Source organism: Ambystoma mexicanum, assembly GCF_040938575.1.
Source record: "Ambystoma mexicanum isolate Mex_15411 chromosome 12 unlocalized genomic scaffold, UKY_AmexF1_1 Mex_chr12_unloc.2, whole genome shotgun sequence".
NCBI lineage: Eukaryota > Metazoa > Chordata > Amphibia > Caudata > Ambystomatidae > Ambystoma > Ambystoma mexicanum.
Genome location: NW_027182323.1, coordinates 1,978,655 through 1,996,443, shown reverse-complemented (window position 1 = coordinate 1,996,443; position 17,789 = coordinate 1,978,655). Strand labels below are relative to the sequence as shown.

At 43.0% G+C, this 17,789-nt stretch overlaps 4 non-coding genes across 4 annotated transcripts; 2 read left to right on the top strand and 2 right to left on the bottom strand.

Moving 5' to 3' along the window:
* Nucleotides 1-2,647: 2,647 nt before the first annotated feature.
* Nucleotides 2,648-2,736, top strand: TRNAR-UCU (transfer RNA arginine (anticodon UCU)). The gene is given in 2 exon segments: nt 2,648-2,684; nt 2,701-2,736. It is a non-coding gene; the product is annotated as a tRNA-Arg (tRNA).
* A 670-nt stretch (nt 2,737-3,406) lies between these two features.
* Nucleotides 3,407-3,478, bottom strand: TRNAW-CCA (transfer RNA tryptophan (anticodon CCA)). Its single transcript has one exon. It is a non-coding gene; the product is annotated as a tRNA-Trp (tRNA).
* An 8,845-nt stretch (nt 3,479-12,323) lies between these two features.
* Nucleotides 12,324-12,412, top strand: TRNAR-UCU (transfer RNA arginine (anticodon UCU)). Its single transcript is given in 2 exon segments — nt 12,324-12,360; nt 12,377-12,412. It is a non-coding gene; the product is annotated as a tRNA-Arg (tRNA).
* A 669-nt stretch (nt 12,413-13,081) lies between these two features.
* TRNAW-CCA (transfer RNA tryptophan (anticodon CCA)) lies at nt 13,082-13,153 on the bottom strand. Its single transcript has one exon. It is a non-coding gene; the product is annotated as a tRNA-Trp (tRNA).
* Between the last annotated feature and the right edge of the window lie 4,636 nt (nt 13,154-17,789).

Here is a 17,789-nt window from a genome sequence, read left to right as displayed (position 1 = left end):
GGTAGGGGGTGTCACTGACGCATGAGGAAGTCCTTTTATAGGCACGGGAATAAGCATGTATCCACAATAGGACAGCTCACAGGCTGACTTGATGTGTTCAGTACTATCAGTGACACCAAATCCTCAAGATATCGATATGAGATGTTATTTATAATGCGCTTAATACCCAGAGGTTTCTAAGCACGGACCCAGGGATCGAAGCTGTGTTGCTCCGTGTCGTCTTGCTTCCAAGGCAAGCACGTTGCCCCTGAGCTATCCTCCCGAGACAACAAGAACCATGGTTTGATGTTACCGTAGGAGGCAAATCTTGTTCTGTTTTAGTAGAGAATGCGCAAGACTTCTCTGGAGCTGCAAGTAGAGTTCCTTTTACTGATTAATTGCCAGTCTCTATAGGAGAATGTGATATGTTTTATACCTTTATTGTATTCAAGGCAGACACCAGTTAATATTCTGGGTCGAGATTTAATGACAAAGCTGAATATGACGATTTCTTTTACTGATAAAGGTATAGTGTGTTCCATACCAGGGATATATTATTTAAACGTGGGCAAATGTATCATTCCATTTACAGGACGGATAGCTCTGTGAAGAATGTGAGGAATGCCGTTAGAGCCAGAACTCTTTCTTTATGGGGTACCCATTTTGTTAACGTGGCTACCCAGCTTAGTGGGAAGATTAGGAGGATACCTGATGAACTTTTGTTCTGGCCACAGATCCCCATGGACGAAGAGGGGGACAGATTTTTCCCTTACAGCTTCAGGCAGCCATAGTACGAGGGGAATTGGCCATGCTCGAAGGATTTGATGACAAGGGCAGGCCATAAAAAACAGTAATTGCCTTTGGGCAAGGGTATAGATTAACTGACGTCACAGGTCTGGGAGATTCAAAATGTTTTATGTTAATGTTATGTTATGTTGATTTATACCGCACACCGCTACCACCCAGGGGCAGTCAGTCTCCAGGTGCTCTTATTGAAATACTGGGTCAGCTCGCGTAAGCGAAATGGAAAGAGATTTGCTGCTGCTGGTGGGAGGGCAATGTCCAGAAAAAATTCTGAACTTTCAGAAACGTCCTTCTTTTGAAAAATGTTTCGAAAAAGCTTTGAATTAAGAACAGGTAAACACCACGCAAGTAGAAAGATGCATGGAAAGGTGTCATTTTAGCAAGATAACAGAGCAGGTGATTCACTTAAGTGGATGCCAGAGGAAAGAGGCAAGAACATTCCCACAGAGAAAAATGCAATACAAGCTTTTAACTGATCAGCAGTTGCAATAGCAGAGCTGTGACTGAACCTGGTGCGAGAGACAGGTTGACATATTGCAACACAAAAAACATAAGTCCTTGAGTCCCTCCTTTCGCTTTGCCCTTCATGGATAATGCATTCAGTGCTTTATATAGAAGTGTTTCAAACATTTCGAATTTATATGAAAGAACAATATTTTGAAGTGAAAAAGAATGAAAATTACATTATTGTAAAGTATATCATGTTCAACAACGTGAGAGCATAGAAAGTAAGAAATAGCCATCAAGGCTTTTAAGAGGTCACGTGCTTAATCATCCCACCGATATTTGAGCGCAGGATTCAAAGAGCAGAGTGGTAACTGTTCCACCATAGACCCTGCGATTCACTCAACACATGCACCGAAGTAATGGAGCCATCATAACCAACATGACTTCCAATGTTGTACTTTGCCACAAGGCTTTCCTGTATTCAGATAAACTGTAGACTTCAAGCATGCAACATTGTTTTAGTTATGTTATTTACACTTATAAAACGCATTGGTCGCCCGAGGGCATCATGGCGCTACTCCTAGAAAGTACAATGTCCACTCAATGCAGCCGAGTCAGAAAAGAAACCATTGCCATGACGATGACATGTTGGAGGATTGCTTGAAAACGCCAGGCCAGATGCGGTTATAATGTGACCTGTTCAGAAAAGCCTCTTTTGGTTTGCTCGTCGGTTCTATGTTTTACTTTAGTGAAATACTGTTGTTCAGTTCTCACCATCTATGGAAAGAGTTTCACTGCTGCTGAAGGGAGGGAAAATGCCTAGAAACATTTTCTGAACTTTCAGAATCTTCCTCTTTTTCAAAAAAATGTTTAAGGAGCTCTGAGTTAAGAACATGCAAACCGCAGGGAAGCAGGAAGATTGGATGGGACAAGGCCTTGCACGTTAATAGGGCACGTGGGTGGCCTCGGCGGTGGCTGGGGGAAAGAAGCAAGAACATTCCCAGGGAGACATACCAGAGAGAGGCTTTTAAAGGATCAGCAGTGGCAATAGTACAGCTGTGACTGCACTCTGGGCCAGGAGCCAGGCTGACCTATTACAGACCAACCACTGTGTGTCAAAGGGTCGTTCCTGGAGTTTTGCCCATCACTGATCAGCCATCAAAGCATTTCTCTTGAGATTTTCCATAGTGTAGTAGGCAGTACTCTTGATAGGAGTATCCCCAAAACAGGCAACAAAATGCCACTCCTACTGATGTCGGGAGGTGGCAGGTTGACAAAGCACTGAAGTACATGGGATGCCACGCTAAAAAACGATATCAACTTTCAACATGTTTATAAAGCATTCCTAAACACATACACCGTGTCCATCCAGGCCGTATGTTGATAATCCTGATTATTCATGCCCATGCGGGTAGTTGGCTCTGTGGCGCAATGGATAGCGCGTTGGACTTCTAAGGGTGCTGTGAAGTAATTCAAAGGTTGTGGGTTCGAGTCCCACCAGAGTCGATGTGTTTTGGAAATACGTATTTCAAACTGTACATTTCGTATACATGTTTGTACCAGTTGTGTTTTAAGAGTGTTACCCCGACCGTTATCATACTCTATTTGTGCAATCGGTTTATGACTTGTTTTTACTCAAGCCTCTGTCAAATTTAACCTGTTAGTAACTTGACCGCTGAAATGGCGTGCTTATTTGGCATTTGCAAAGCGCCAAACTGTGTGGGTTGCCTTAACACTAAGTGACCATTTGCTAGAACAAAACTGCGCCACTCTGGCTTTCTAGCGGGCGGTAGTCTGCAGTACAGCATACACAGCCATCATAATGACAGGGCAGTTGCAACTTTAAGAGGCAGCCCTGAAGGTGTCCAGTTCTTTTTTTTTTTTTTTTTTTAGCAATGCAGGTAAACGCGATATGTGGGTTTGCAATGTGCTGTGTGTGACTAATCGGTGGAAGGTCATAATATTTGGCCTGTAAATCAGCAGACTACTAGTGTTTGTCTGCAAAAACGACATTTTTTTGTTGTTGTTGCAGAAAATAAGAATACATTGACCTAGGTGTTCTAAAAACATAATTTAAAAATTGAATTTCTAGAAAACGTGTACCACGATTGATTTTAAAGACAGTTCGGAAGCTAACAAACTTGCAATCCTTACTTTTGAAATAGAAAAGGCTAATTGACCCCGACGTGATTTGAACACGCAACCTTCTGATCTGGAGTCAGACGCGCTACCGTTGCGCCACGAGGTCGATGCAGCAAACGGTGTCGCAGTCCAATAAGTCACTATAAAGGGAGTTGCTGTTTATCTTATCGTGTGTTTTTCTACACCATGCTTGCTGTTGAGTGCTTCTGTCCTTTCTTCCTTGCAAGGATTGGAACTGTCCAGTCGATATCAAAGCCTACTCTGGTCTTAATTTGAAGACTTCATGGAAGAATCCCGAGCAGGTGATGTGGTGAAATCCATATCACCCAGGGTGGTGAGGAATACTCTAGAGTGTCACCAGAGTAATACTGCTGCTTTTTGATCTCTTCCAAAAACTTTGGAGGAGAGCGCTTTTCTGGGTTATTTTAATGCGGCAGGCAGGTAAAGCCTACCCTCTTGCCAGAAAACCGCGCCAAGTCAGCCTCAGAGATTCCCACATGATGCCACCATCCGTGCCTGCCCCCAGCAGCCCACCTGGGCCACTGTTACTCATACACCCTCTATACCCATCTGACGCACGCATAGACTGGTCTCCAGCTCTATTTGAACACTCACCCTCTACAGTACATAATTACCACTGTAATATAAATGAATACACAGTGACGATAGTGCAGCTCTAATAAACAGAAAGGGGCGGTGTAAAGGATGTCCAGCTGGGGCAGATGAAGTGTCTGATACGCACCCCCCGAACCCTCCTCGCAGGGACATTCTCTCCTCATTGTCATCCGCCAGAGCCGCACAGTTTAAGGGACTGGAAGCTGCATGTAGCCACAGCCATATAACCTGGGCCCAAGCTTTTACACGATGGATCTCATTTTCTCTCCTTGGCGCGCTTCATAAATGCGTAAATAAATAAATAAATGCCGCAGTTCATTACCTCTGTTGCTTTGTGTTTGTTTGCTGAAGTTTGTCCCATTCTCAAAACTAAACTCACAGTGTCTTTCTTTCCTTTCATTTTCAATTCCATTCTGTGGAATAGCACAGGATCATTTCAAAAGTTATCAGCCTTTTTTACTGCATTGTCTTTGGGAGCTGTGTATTCTCTCTAGTGCTGGTGTCTCCTCTAAAAGTGATCCATGCTTTTTTTTCCTAATACAGTTATTTTCCCTGATATATTGTCAGGTTCACTTATGAGCCTCGGTTGTTTCACAGAAAAGACAAACGATTGATAGGCTGACACTTTTTATGCGTGGGGAGATTTGTTGGGCGCTGAGTCTCCAAAAGGTATGTTGAATCATGTCCCCTGCTTAAACAATCAAATGTATTCCAAACATTTCTTTCCAATACACAATAATAAGTATTTGGGTGGGCAGCTTGGTGAGTTATACTTTTGTCAACCTGTTGCAGGCACAGATGTATATTTTGGAAACAGGAGAGCCTGATTCCTCACATAAAAAGATGGCATGATCTTGGGAAAATAAACGTTTTTCTCTCTGTGCCTAAGTCAAGCAAGCAACTGCCAAAACATCCACCTAAGCTCAAACAGTACAGTGCGGAATGGGTTAAGGGTACCACAGACAAAATGTTCATGCCATGGCCACAAGGGGGATCGCTGTCAAAAGTGGTTTTGCCACACATGACCACATACTTGCACGCTGCGTACACAGGGAAGAAATTGGAGAAAAGGTTAGCTAGCCTAGAGCTTTGGAAGATGTACCAGGAGGAACGAGAAGGTACACCTCCTGAGGATTGGATGCTTAATCAGTGCAGGGAGGAAGGTGTTGATCCTTCTGCTCCCCCACTGCGCCTGAAGGAAATGTCGATAGTACAAAAGATGAAGGATTGTATCCATTAAGGGAACTAAAAGCGGCAACAGGATACAGTAATCCGGGTTACATGTCTTTAGCAGTGACGAGAGTCCAGAAAGAGAAAGGACTAAAGGAAAGGAGGAGACCTTTAAGGTCTTACAAGACAAAGAGGAGAAAATCAAATGATCAAATGAATCCTTAGATATAGAACGGAGATTAAGAGATGGAAAGGAGAAAATGATAAAGCTGACGAGGTTACGCTCGTACAGAGCGAATGGACAGGTATTGCCCCAGATGGACAAGGATAATTTAAGATGCAATCTCCCTAGTTTAACAGCGGCTGCGGGAAAATGAATTTATGAGCTAGAAAAGATGATAGGAGGAAATAGGCTGGCTATAGGGGACATTAGGGGTTTCCTAGCAGCCATTATTGCCGAAAGAGCTGATGACATTTGGACAAGAGCAGGTTATTCGAGTGTCACGGCACAGAACACAGCTCATGACCGAGCACCAAGTAATAATTGAAGGGCGGCTGTTTGGAAAGCATTCAGGGTACAGTATACTGATACGTCAGATATGGGTGCAATTATGGAACGTAAGATGAAAGATGACAAGGATCCGCTTGCTTACATTCAGCATTTTCAGGGATGGTGGCCTTTGGAAACTCGAGAGCCGTGGGGAAAATCAGTGCCAGTATTTTACCACATTTTGTGTCAGGGATTGCCAGAACAGGTACAGAGACAGCTTAAGAAACAAGTGGGAATGGAAGCAAAGCCCTGGGCAGAAATACAGTTGACTATCGTGCATCATTGCCGATTGCTGCAGGAGAAAAATAAGAAGAAGGAGGATACTTGGAAGCTTGAGGAGGCTGAGTTAGCCCTGAAGAAATAATCAAAATATGCCATAGAAGGAGCAGTACTGACAAGCAGAGAGGGGCTAGGAACACAGCAAGCTGTGGGTATGCCTCAGGCGAATAATCAATGCCAATCGGATCAACGAGGGAATGGGTCCGTGCCGAGAGGCAGAGGAACCGGTTTCAGAGGGAGAGGTGGTTTCCAGAATAATCAGGGTGATTTTCAAAATAACCAAGGTGGGTTTCAGAATATGCAGAATGACAATCAAAATATGCAATGAGGACAAATGAGAAGACTCCCTCCTTTATGTTGGACATGTGGTATGACAGGGCACATTGCGTGAACATGTGGGAGCCAAGGGTATGTACAGAATGGGCAATTCTCAAGAGGGGGGACAGCTTATCCTCCAGCATATAGCTCACAAAATAGGGACGGGTTTTCCCAAGATCAGACAGTGTATCAAGTGCAAGTGCCGCAAACGCAGCAGGCTTTGCAACCACAGCAAGCACCAGTGAATCCACCACAAGGACAGTCACAGCACTGTAAGAGGATTCAATTCAACACTACAGCTAAGTCAACGCCTAGTCTATAATACTGAATGAAAACCCTTATTGATATATCTTTATGTCCAGTTCATGCGTTCTGGATGACTACCCCTATATAACACCCCTCTCTTGGAATCCTCCTGACCCCACTGAGCCAAGAAGTAGTTCTGTTTTGCAAGTTAAAAGGTTTATTTGATAATTTAAACAATAGATATATATATATCACACTTTATAATAAATTAATAATTGAATAGCACACTTAATCTGATATGATAAAGATTAACAACGGAGAATCTGGCACCAACACGCTTCTCTATAATCAATAAGGAGTTGACATGAAATGGATAAGGTAGCACACAGGTGAATAGGAACAAAAGAAGAAGGTGGTACAGAATGCTTTATGTAAGCTCAGGTGGATGCAATATTCAATGAATGCAGTACAGAAAATACTCAATATGATTTCAACCAAACAATGTAATCACTTTTCTCTGGCTATTCACTCCCCCCCTCTTTATGCAATGCAAGGAAATGGGAGGAAAGCACACAGTTCTCAGAAATGCAATCAATGTAATTCAGTTCAATCCCCCCCAAGCACGCTTAAAGAAAACAGATAGGAGTTTTGAAAACACAGGCCCAAATGCTTTTATTTGTGCTAGCAATGGATGAGAAATATGCTGGAAATGCTTTTAATTCCCTTTCAGAGGTTCAGGGTGAGTGGTATCTAGTTAATATTAGTCCAGGCTCACTCTTGCAATGATTCAGGAATGATTAGCAGGTTAAACGAATTTCTTTCAGAGGAAAGCAAAAGCAGCTATCTTTTTGCAAGTGGAGAAATTTGCAAATCGCGGTAAAATTCGCGAATGCGTCTGGTGCGATTACAGAGGAACTACAAGGGCTAGCAATATCTTTTTGGGGTCCTAGGAAAGCCTAGGATCTCAGCTTCCAGATGAAAGTTACTGCATGTCTCTAGCACAAACGGTCACGGAGATATGAGCGATTAAATAAAGGTCGTTTTTCAGATTTGAAATTTTAAAGTTCAAAAAGACAAGTGCCGCTTGCAACTAGAAAATGACAGGTGACAGCTTTGCAAATGACAGGTGACAGTTAGGAGACAGTTCTACTTAGATTAAGCTAGATTGAATTATATTATTTTAACGAGGAGATTGGTTCTGCACAGTTTTCTAGGTACTCACACTATATTCTTGAGTGAAATGGGCCTCGCCATGGATCTGGTCAGGTTTTAGACGGGACACTGGTCTCTGCACTTCACAGTGATCTGGGTCTGCTCTCTCTCTGGATTCTGAAGATTGAGGGATTTAAAGTCTGGATCTTTCTGCACAGCTTTCTCTGGAGATTGATGGAGGTAAAGTATGGATTTTCCCGGCAGAGCTTCCAGCTGCAAATGGATTTGAAAGTCCCTATCTGTCCTGTCTCTCTGCTTTTATGTGTTTTGAAAATGGGTGTGTGTGAGCAGCATCACTAGCCAGCCCCTCTCCACTTGCCATTGGCCCAATTCTCCCCTCTCCCATGATTGGGGAAAGAACTGTGAGTCAGAGCGATGTCATTTTATGGCTTGCAGAGAGTCCACTCCTCCTGTCAACTTGCACACAAATCTAGATTTGATAACAAAAGACATATTTGCACAGGTAAACATTGGTTTAAAATTACATGCACACATCACATATCACAGGAGATATACCCTGTCCAAACTTTGCTCTTCCTGGGGGCTTGCATTCAGAAATGGCAATATTTTGCACTTTTAACTGATTTTGCAATTTCTGACATTAACCCAAATGTACACACATGTGCGCAAGGAGTATGGACATTAATTGATGAAGTGTCAGATTTTTCACATGCACACATTTTGAGTAATATCCTCTTTTCCGCTAAAACCCCCCTGAACATGCCACCGGTTCGAAAAACCTCTTAAAATGTGGGCAGAAAAATCACAAGAATTATGGTATCATTGATAAAATTTTCACATGCCGCTCTATGAATGATCCTTCTTTTTAAAGTTATGTTCTGGCCCCCAAAGGGGTGTGGTTTCCCCCAGCACAAGGTTGAATTTCTGGTTTTTCCAGTTCTGCCAAGCCAGCTTGCTCTCACAGGCAGTGCCCCTCCCAGCTTCTGCCAAGAGGAAGCTGTTTTACGACCTCTGTAATAAACCATCTGCCTGGGTGAAGTGGGTTGCATTGTTCAGAGCTCCTGTGTTCTGTGGGGCTCCCCTTAATTCAATTATCAGGGAGATGGCATATCCTTAGTGTGGCCAGCAAAAGGCAGATAGGCCTGGGAACACAGCTGTGACTCAAGTTTCACTCCTGATGGGGGTAGTTGCCAGGCAGAATTCAGTTCCTTAAGCCAAGTTTCAGATAAAATGTCACTTTTTGTTCCCCAGTTTAAGTCAATACATTTTTTTACATATGCAGCTAGAATGCTGATTCTAAGTTCAAAACTATGACATTTAAACAATTGCAACCTATGTGACACTCAAAGTAGGTCACTCATTTCTTTTAAACATTTAGATTTGTAGTGTCTTTCAGTCCAAATTTACTTAAACTGCTGAAATCCACAGCTAAGCCAGTCTTGTTATAAACCTTCAAGTCACTTCAGAATATAACTTTACATTGTATCCACCTCTCAGTAAGTCTTTCTTTGGCTTGCCTTGGGTTCACTTATTCAGTTTTACACAAAAAAGTAAAATCTGGTGTTGTTTTAAAACGCCGGCTTTTGGATAGTGGTGAGTACTGGTACTGCACCCCTTTTTGGGATTTAAGAAAATGAATTCCCAACAGTTATGGGTTTGCTTTTGGCAATCAGCATTGCCACTCCCGATGGTTTCAAACTACTGTGTGGGTAGTCCAATGGTGGTTTTAGGCAGTGTCCTTCTGTGCCCATAACATCGGTAAAAATGAGTGGCAGCCTATTCTTCCTGCATTTCCCTGTACATTTTCTGGGAAACTCTGGCCATCATGATGTTTTCCATGTCAGTACTGCACAGTTTTGAGGTAGGGCTCGGATGCATGGGTAAATACATCCCACAGCATGCACCCATGCAGATACAGCAGAGTGCAAACATGGGACAGTTATTGATGCTTAGGGTAGGGGGTGTCACTGACGCATGAGGAAGTCCTTTTATAGGCACGGGAATAAGCATGTATCCACAATAGGACAGCTCACAGGCTGACTTGATGTGTTCAGTACTATCAGTGACACCAAATCCTCAAGATATCGATATGAGATGTTATTTATAATGCGCTTAATACCCAGAGGTTTCTAAGCACGGACCCAGGGATCGAAGCTGTGTTGCTCCTTGTCGTCTTGCTTCCAAGGCAAGCACGTTGCCCCTGAGCTATCCTCCCGAGACAACAAGAACCATGGTTTGATGTTACCGTAGGAGGCAAATCTTGTTCTGTTTTAGTAGAGAATGCGCAAGACTTCTCTGGAGCTGCAAGTAGAGTTCCTTTTACTGATTAATTGCCAGTCTCTATAGGAGAATGTGATATGTTTTATACCTTTATTGTATTCAAGGCAGACACCAGTTAATATTCTGGGTCGAGATTTAATGACAAAGCTGAATATGACGATTTCTTTTACTGATAAAGGTATAGTGTGTTCCATACCAGGGATATATTATTTAAACGTGGGCAAATGTATCATTCCATTTACAGGACGGATAGCTCTGTGAAGAATGTGAGGAATGCCATTAGAGCCAGAACTCTTTCTTTATGGGGTACCCATTTTGTTAACGTGGCTACCCAGCTTAGTGGGAAGATTAGGAGGATACCTGATGAACTTTTGTTCAGGCCACAGATCCCCATGGACGAAGAGGGGGACAGATTTTTCCCTTACAGCTTCAGGCAGCCATAGTACGAGGGGAATTGGCCATGCTCGAAGGATTTGATGACAAGGGCAGGCCATAAAAAACAGTAATTGCCTTTGGGCAAGGGTATAGATTAACTGACGTCACAGGTCTGGGAGATTCAAAATGTTTTATGTTAATGTTATGTTATGTTGATTTATACCGCACACCGCTACCACCCAGGGGCAGTCAGTCTCCAGGTGCTCTTATTGAAATACTGGGTCAGCTCGCGTAAGCGAAATGGAAAGAGATTTGCTGCTGCTGGTGGGAGGGCAATGTCCAGAAAAAATTCTGAACTTTCAGAAACGTCCTTCTTTTGAAAAATGTTTCGAAAAAGCTTTGAATTAAGAACAGGTAAACACCACGCAAGTAGAAAGATGCATGGAAAGGTGTCATTTTAGCAAGTTAACAGAGCAGGTGATTCACTTAAGTGGATGCCAGAGGAAAGAGGCAAGAACATTCCCACAGAGAAAAATGCAATACAAGCTTTTAACTGATCAGCAGTTGCAATAGCAGAGCTGTGACTGAACCTGGTGCGAGAGACAGGTTGACATATTGCAACACAAAAAACATAAGTCCTTGAGTCCCTCCTTTCGCTTTGCCCTTCATGGATAATGCATTCAGTGCTTTATATAGAAGTGTTTCAAACATTTCGAATTTATATGAAAGAACAATATTTTGAAGTGAAAAAGAATGAAAATTACATTATTGTAAAGTATATCATGTTCAACAACGTGAGAGCATAGAAAGTAAGAAATAGCCATCAAGGCTTTTAAGAGGTCACGTGCTTAATCATCCCACCGATATTTGAGCGCAGGATTCAAAGAGCAGAGTGGTAACTGTTCCACCATAGACCCTGCGATTCACTCAACACATGCACCGAAGTAATGGAGCCATCATAACCAACATGACTTCCAATGTTGTACTTTGCCACGAGGCTTTCCTGTATTCAGATAAACTGTAGACTTCAAGCATGCAACATTGTTTTAGTTATGTTATTTACACTTATAAAACGCATTGGTCGCCCGAGGGCATCATGGCGCTACTCCTAGAAAGTACAATGTCCACTCAATGCAGCCGAGTCAGAAAAGAAACCATTGCCATGACGATGACATGTTGGAGGATTGCTTGAAAACGCCAGGCCAGATGCGGTTATAATGTGACCTGTTCAGAAAAGCCTCTTTTGGTTTGCTCGTCGGTTCTATGTTTTACTTTAGTGAAATACTGTTGTTCAGTTCTCACCATCTATGGAAAGAGTTTCACTGCTGCTGAAGGGAGGGAAAATGCCTAGAAACATTTTCTGAACTTTCAGAATCTTCCTCTTTTTCAAAAAAATGTTTAAGGAGCTCTGAGTTAAGAACATGCAAACCGCAGGGAAGCAGGAAGATTGGATGGGACAAGGCCTTGCACGTTAATAGGGCACGTGGGTGGCCTCGGCGGTGGCTGGGGGAAAGAAGCAAGAACATTCCCAGGGAGACATACCAGAGAGAGGCTTTTAAAGGATCAGCAGTGGCAATAGTACAGCTGTGACTGCACTCTGGGCCAGGAGCCAGGCTGACCTATTACAGACCAACCACTGTGTGTCAAAGGGCCCTTCCTGGAGTTTTGCCCATCACTGATCAGCCATCAAAGCATTTCTCTTGAGATTTTCCATAGTGTAGTAGGCAGTACTCTTGATAGGAGTATCCCCAAAACAGGCAACAAAATGCCACTCCTACTGATGTCGGGAGGTGGCAGGTTGACAAAGCACTGAAGTACATGGGATGCCACGCTAAAAAACGATATCAACTTTCAACATGTTTATAAAGCATTCCTAAACACATACACCGTGTCCATCCAGGCCGTATGTTGATAATCCTGATTATTTATGCCCATGCGGGTAGTTGGCTCTGTGGCGCAATGGATAGCGCGTTGGACTTCTAAGGGTGCTGTGAAGCAATTCAAAGGTTGTGGGTTCGAGTCCCACCAGAGTCGATGTATTTTGGAAATACGTATTTCAAACTGTACATTTCGTATACATGTTTGTACCAGTTGTGTTTTAAGAGTGTTACCCTGACCGTTATCATACTCTATTTGTGCAATCGGTTTATGACTTGTTTTTACTCAAGCCTCTGTCAAATTTAACCTGTTAGTAACTTGACCGCTGAAATGGCGTGCTTATTTGGCATTTGCAAAGCGCCAAACTGTGTGGGTTGCCTTAACACTAAGTGACCATTTGCTAGAACAAAACTGCGCCACTCTGGCTTTCTAGCGGGCGGTAGTCTGCAGTACACATACACAGCCATCATAATGACAGGGCAGTTGCAACTTTAAGAGGCAGCCCTGAAGGTGTCCAGTTCTTTTTTTTTTTTTTTTTTTAGCAATGCAGGTAAACGCGATATGTGGGTTTGCAATGTGCTGTGTGTGACTAATCGGTGGAAGGTCATAATATTTGGCCTGTAAATCAGCAGACTACTAGTGTTTGTCTGCAAAAACGACATTTTTTTGTTGTTGTTGCAGAAAATAAGAATACATTGACCTAGGTGTTCTAAAAACATAATTTAAAAATTGAATTTCTAGAAAACGTGTACCACGATTGATTTTAAAGACAGTTCGGAAGCTAACAAACTTGCAATCCTTACTTTTGAAATAGAAAAGGCTAATTGACCCCGACGTGATTTGAACACGCAACCTTCTGATCTGGAGTCAGACGCGCTACCGTTGCGCCACGAGGTCGATGCAGCAAACGGTGTCGCAGTCCAATAAGTCACTATAAAGGGAGTTGCTGTTTATCTTATCGTGTGTTTTTCTACACCATGCTTGCTGTTGAGTGCTTCTGTCCTTTCTTCCTTGCAAGGATTGGAACTGTCCAGTCGATATCAAAGCCTACTCTGGTCTTAATTTGAAGACTTCATGGAAGAATCCCGAGCAGGTGATGTGGTGAAATCCATATCACCCAGGGTGGTGAGGAATACTCTAGAGTGTCACCAGAGTAATACTGCTGCTTTTTGATCTCTTCCAAAAACTTTGGAGGAGAGCGCTTTTCTGGGTTATTTTAATGCGGCAGGCAGGTAAAGCCTACCCTCTTGCCAGAAAACCGCGCCAAGTCAGCCTCAGAGATTCCCACATGATGCCACCATCCGTGCCTGCCCCCAGCAGCCCACCTGGGCCACTGTTACTCATACACCCTCTATACCCATCTGACGCACGCATAGACTGGTCTCCAGCTCTATTTGAACACTCACCCTCTACAGTACATAATTACCACTGTAATATAAATGAATACGCAGTGACGATAGTGCAGCTCTAATAAACAGAAAGGGGCGGTGTAAAGGATGTCCAGCTGGGGCAGATGAAGTGTCTGATACGCACCCCCCGAACCCTCCTCGCAGGGACATTCTCTCCTCATTGTCATCCGCCAGAGCCGCACAGTTTAAGGGACTGGAAGCTGCATGTAGCCACAGCCATATAACCTGGGCCCAAGCTTTTACACGATGGATCTCATTTTCTCTCCTTGGCGCGCTTCATAAATGCGTAAATAAATAAATAAATGCCGCAGTTCATTACCTCTGTTGCTTTGTGTTTGTTTGCTGAAGTTTGTCCCATTCTCAAAACTAAACTCACAGTGTCTTTCTTTCCTTTCATTTTCAATTCCGTTCTGTGGAATAGCACAGGATCATTTCAAAAGTTATCAGCCTTTTTTACTGCATTGTCTTTGGGAGCTGTGTATTCTCTCTAGTGCTGGTGTCTCCTCTAAAAGTGATCCATGCTTTTTTTTCCTAATACAGTTATTTTCCCTGATATATTGTCAGGTTCACTTATGAGCCTCGGTTGTTTCACAGAAAAGACAAACGATTGATAGGCTGACACTTTTTATGCGTGGGGAGATTTGTTGGGCGCTGAGTCTCCAAAAGGTATGTTGAATCATGTCCCCTGCTTAAACAATCAAATGTATTCCAAACATTTCTTTCCAATACACAATAATAAGTATTTGGGTGGGCAGCTTGGTGAGTTATACTTTTGTCAACCTGTTGCAGGCACAGATGTATATTTTGGAAACAGGAGAGCCTGATTCCTCACATAAAAAGATGGCATGATCTTGGGAAAATAAACGTTTTTCTCTCTGTGCCTAAGTCAAGCAAGCAACTGCCAAAACATCCACCTAAGCTCAAACAGTACAGTGCGGAATGGGTTAAGGGTACCACAGACAAAATGTTCATGCCATGGCCACAAGGGGGATCGCTGTCAAAAGTGGTTTTGCCACACATGACCACATACTTGCACGCTGCGTACACAGGGAAGAAATTGGAGAAAAGGTTAGCTAGCCTAGAGCTTTGGAAGATGTACCAGGAGGAACGAGAAGGTACACCTCCTGAGGATTGGATGCTTAATCAATGCAGGGAGGAAGGTGTTGATCCTTCTGCTCCCCCACTGCGCCTGAAGGAAATGGCGATAGTACAAAAGATGAAGGATTGTATCCATTAAGGGAACTAAAAGCGGCAACAGGATACAGTAATCCGGGTTACATGTCTTTAGCAGTGACGAGAGTCCAGAAAGAGAAAGGACTAAAGGAAAGGAGGAGACCTTTAAGGTCTTACAAGACAAAGAGGAGAAAATCAAATGATCAAATGAATCCTTAGATATAGAAAGGGAGATTAAGAGATGGAAAGGAGAAAATGATAAAGCTGACGAGGTTACGCTCGTACAGAGCGAATGGACAGGTATTGCCCCAGATGGACAAGGATAATTTAAGATGCAATCTCCCTAGTTTAACAGCGGCTGCGGGAAAATGAATTTATGAGCTAGAAAAGATGATAGGAGGAAATAGGCTGGCTATAGGGGACATTAGGGGTTTCCTAGCAGCCATTATTGCCGAAAGAGCTGATGACATTTGGACAAGAGCAGGTTATTCGAGTGTCACGGCACAGAACACAGCTCATGACCGAGCACCAAGTAATAATTGAAGGGCGGCTGTTTGGAAAGCATTCAGGGTACAGTATACTGATACGTCAGATATGGGTGCAATTATGGCACGTAAGATGAAAGATGACAAGGATCCGCTTGCTTACATTCAGCATTTTCAGGGATGGTGGCCTTTGGAAACTCGAGAGCCGTGGGGAAAATCAGTGCCAGTATTTTACCACATTTTGTGTCAGGGATTGCCAGAACAGGTACAGAGACAGCTTAAGAAACAAGTGGGAATGGAAGCAAAGCCCTGGGCAGAAATACAGTTGACTATCGTGCATCATTGCCGATTGCTGCAGGAGAAAAATAAGAAGAAGGAGGATACTTGGAAGCTTGAGGAGGCTGAGTTAGCCCTGAAGAAATAATCAAAATATGCCATAGAAGGAGCAGTACTGACAAGCAGAGAGGGGCTAGGAACACAGCAAGCTGTGGGTATGCCTCAGGCGAATAATCAATGCCAATCGGATCAACGAGGGAATGGGTCCGTGCCGAGAGGCAGAGGAACCGGTTTCAGAGGGAGAGGTGGTTTCCAGAATAATCAGGGTGATTTTCAAAATAACCAAGGTGGGTTTCAGAATATGCAGAATGACAATCAAAATATGCAATGAGGACAAATGAGAAGACTCCCTCCTTTATGTTGGACATGTGGTATGACAGGGCACATTGCGTGAACATGTGGGAGCCAAGGGTATGTACAGAATGGGCAATTCTCAAGAGGGGGGACAGCTTATCCTCCAGCATATAGCTCACAAAATAGGGACGGGTTTTCCCAAGATCAGACAGTGTATCAAGTGCAAGTGCCGCAAACGCAGCAGGCTTTGCAACCACAGCAAGCACCAGTGAATCCACCACAAGGACAGTCACAGCACTGTAAGAGGATTCAATTCAACACTACAGCTAAGTCAACGCCTAGTCTATAATACTGAATGAAAACCCTTATTGATATATCTTTATGTCCAGTTCATGCGTTCTGGATGACTACCCCTATATAACACCCCTCTCTTGGAATCCTCCTGACCCCACTGAGCCAAGAAGTAGTTCTGTTTTGCAAGTTAAAAGGTTTATTTGATAATTTAAACAATAGATATATATATCATACTTTATAATAAATTAATAATTGAATAGCACACTTAATCTGATATGATAAAGATTAACAACGGAGAATCTGGCACCAACACGCTTCTCTATAATCAATAAGGAGTTGACATGAAATGGATAAGGTAGCACACAGGTGAATAGGAACAAAAGAAGAAGGTGGTACAGAATGCTTTATGTAAGCTCAGGTGGATGCAATATTCAATGAATGCAGTACAGAAAATACTCAATATGATTTCAACCAAACAATGTAATCACTTTTCTCTGGCTATTCACTCCCCCCCTATGCAATGCAAGGAAATGGGAGGAAAGCACACAGTTCTCAGAAATGCAATCAATGTAATTCAGTTCAATCCCCCCCAAGCACGCTTAAAGAAAACAGATAGGAGTTTTTAAAACACAGGCCCAAATGCTTTTATTTGTGCTAGCAATGGATGAGAAATATGCTGGAAATGCTTTTAATTCCCTTTCAGAGGTTCAGGGTGAGTGGTATGTAGTTAATATTAGTCCAGGCTCACTCTTGCAATGATTCAGGAATGATTAGCAGGTTAAACGAATTTCTTTCAGAGGAAAGCAAAAGCAGCTATCTTTTTGCAAGTGGAGAAATTTGCAAATCGCGGTAAAATTCGCGAATGCGTCTGGTGTGATTACAGAGGAACTACAAGGGCTAGCAATATCGTTTTGGGGTCCTAGAAAAGCCTAGGATCTCAGCTTCCAGATGAAAGTTACTGCAAGTCTCTAGCACAAACGGTCATGGAGATATGAGCGATTAAATAAAGGTCGTTTTTCAGATTTGAAATTTTAAAGTTCAAAAAGACAAGTGCCGCTTGCAACTAGAAAATGACAGGTGACAGCTTTGCAAATGACAGGTGACAGTTAGGAGACAGTTCTACTTAGATTAAGCTAGATTGAATTATATTATTTTAACTAGGAGATTGGTTCTGCACAGTTTTTTAGGTACTCACACTATATTCTTGAGTGAAATGGGCCTCGCCATGGATCTGGTCAGGTTTTAGACGGGACTCTGGTCTCTGCACTTCACAGTGATCTGGGTCTGCTCTCTCTCTGGATTCTGAAGATTGAGGGATTTAAAGTCTGGATCTTTCTGCACAGCTTTCTCTGGAGATTGATGGAGGTAAAGTATGGATTTTCCCGGCAGAGCTTCCAGCTGCAAATGGATTTGAAAGTCCCTATCTGTCCTGTCTCTCTCTGCTTTTATGTGTTTTGAAAATGGGTGTGTGTGAGCAGCATCACTAGCCAGCCCTTCTCCACTTGCCATTGGCCCAATTCTCCCCTCTCCCATGATTGGGGA